Source organism: Culex pipiens, chromosome 1, assembly GCF_016801865.2.
Source record: "Culex pipiens pallens isolate TS chromosome 1, TS_CPP_V2, whole genome shotgun sequence".
Taxonomy (NCBI): Eukaryota; Metazoa; Arthropoda; class Insecta; order Diptera; family Culicidae; genus Culex; species Culex pipiens.
This window is the reverse complement of record NC_068937.1, coordinates 96,949,866-96,952,367: the sequence shown is the minus strand read 5'-3', so window position 1 is coordinate 96,952,367 and position 2,502 is coordinate 96,949,866. Positions and strand designations below refer to the sequence as shown.

At 36.6% G+C, this 2,502-nt stretch overlaps 1 long non-coding RNA gene across 1 annotated transcript; it reads right to left on the bottom strand.

Moving 5' to 3' along the window:
* Positions 1–624: 624 nt before the first annotated feature.
* Positions 625–1,912, bottom strand: LOC120424458 (uncharacterized). The gene is made up of 3 exons (XR_005606382.2): positions 1,227–1,912; positions 1,097–1,162; positions 625–1,030 (listed from the first exon to the last, which is right to left on the bottom strand). It is a non-coding gene; the product is annotated as an uncharacterized LOC120424458 (long non-coding RNA).
* Between the last annotated feature and the right edge of the window lie 590 nt (positions 1,913–2,502).

The following is a 2,502-nucleotide window of genomic DNA, read 5'->3' as shown; positions in this document are numbered from 1 at the left end:
TGAGATCGGGCTTCAAAAATGTACATAAATATCACTTAAATGGTCATATCTAGAGACTGGGTTGCCAGATCTTCAATGTTTTATACTCATTTGAAAGGTCTTTTGATAACCTAACCAACGATGGGTCGGATAATGGATCCGGACATAGTTTACATACATTTAAGTGAGATCGGGCTTCAAAAATGTACATAAATATCACTTAAATGGTCATATCTAGAGACTGGGTTGCCAGATCTTCAATGTTTTATACTCATTTGAAAGGTCTTTTGATAACCTAACCAACGATGGGTCGGATAATGGATCCGGACATAGTTTACATACATTTAAGTGAGATCCGGCTTCAAAAATGTACATAAATATCACTTACGTGGTCATATCGCGAGACAGGGTTGCCAGATCTTCAATGTTTTGGACTCATTGGAAAGGTCTTTCGATTACCTAACAAATGATGGGTCGGATGATGGATCCGGACATAGTTTACATACATATAAGTGAGATCCGGCATCAAAAATGTACATAAATATCACTTAAGTGGTCATATCTCGAGACAGGGTTGCCAGATCTTCAATTCGTTGGACTCATTGGAAAGGTTGTAATAACGAACTAAAGGGCAATTACCACCACTAGTTCATTAATTAAAAATTAAATAAAAACCAGAACTTGAGACTCTTGGAGATGAGAGAGAGATGTAAAGATCTGCAACTGCTCACATTTGACGTGGGGAAGGAGAATTGTACCTACCCTTTCACAATCCTGGTTCGATTCAGCAAATCGCACTGTCCTGGCAAAAAGAATCACAAAAGATCGTCGCTTTGGGTTATGGGAAAAGTCATGTTTATTGCGTTTTAAGTTGTCCTAATTTATTGATTTTACGTCGATTTAAAACTAACCTAACCATGTGTGTGTGTGTTCGTGTGTTCTAGTGTATCCCGCGGTGGTCGAGTCAAGTCGGAGAATCTTCCTCCGGCCAGGCCTGGCACAGCAACGGTTTTGGTGTCTTTGGTTTTGTGTCTTTGTCTTGGATAAAAACCTGTACAGTGTTTAAGGCTTGTTTTAGTACTTGTGCTTTGTGTAACAGTGGTAACAATGAACTCACCGGATGGCCTCCGCCATTGCGCTCTAACAGATTCTCGGGTTGGCGCGCTCTGCCAACTTGGAGGTTCTGAGAAAGGAGTTCATCTCTAATAACTTGTTCTAGCTTTAACGTTTTGATTTTGGATATTTACCACATTTTTGTTACCTCCTTGCACCACCAACCAAACGACCACTTTTGACGTAGAGCGCGGTCCTTGACGGTTAGTTTGGATGGTGCGGGTTGGGACCAACTCCCTGACACTACAATTAACAATTAAGACACTAATTAGACACGACTCAAAAATACAAGAACTAAATTTACCATTTCGCCGGCTACAGGAATGCTGGGTACAAATAACAGATATTCACAGCACTTTAAATTACAAAACGATCACAAATTCTTCGTTTGACCAGAGTATGTGTAACGGACTCTAGTCGGTAGCGGCAAATGAGGACGATTCAAAATGACGAAGTCCCTTTTATTAATTTTAAGTCTTTGTTCTTGCGTATTTCGAAAATTGCTCAAAGAGATGTGAGTCGTGCTAACCGTTTTAGGAATAGGGATACCATGTTTTGTATGTTGTTTAAGTGTAATGGTTGATTACAATATCCTAACTTGTCCCTACGGTTCAGTTTGACAGGATGATGCGAAGCATTGTGACCAGAGATTGTACTACGTACAAGCGATAGGTTACAATTCCCCACCACCAGGGAAAATGTGAGTTTTGCAGAAACTCCACATTTTTCAATCATCAGTAGAATCCCCTAGTTCTGGTAAATTATTTAGTTTTATTGATTAGTGGGCGCATCTGTCAAAAAAAAATTCAAAGAACAACACGAAATAAATAACACAATAAATAAATAAATAAATTAAAATCTGTAAAGTGTATATGAAAAATTGTAAATAAAAAATCTGAATAAATAAAAAAATCTCAAAAGTCAGCTTGTCAGAATTGTTAGAATTGGTCAGAAATTAATGTTGTCAATTATCACAGAATTATCACAGGGAAATTAATCATTGGCTTAAATTTAGCCATTTATTTGTCACCCTTTAAATTTTCAATGAGTCAGAAGTGTTTGATTTACAAACGATACACTCAGTTGAAAAACAAAAGAAGGGTAAACAAACAAAAATAATCACAAGTAATCTCATTACAACCTCAATTGATTTCAAAAATGCTAGATTTCCAGCTTACCATCAATGAAGTCCAAAATTGAGAAGTACTCGTTATAAAATTTAAATTTTTACAAAGCAGTAGTAATTTTTTTTAGCAGATAACCTCTGTGTACCGTCGTACTAGAGCAAAAGTTGCATAAAAATTGACTACTTAAAATTTTGTTAATAAAAAATCATTATTGACCGGTCAGAATTTTTCAAAATATTCAAATTATTAAGTCCTAAGAATGACAGGAGCATCTTTTGCAGAT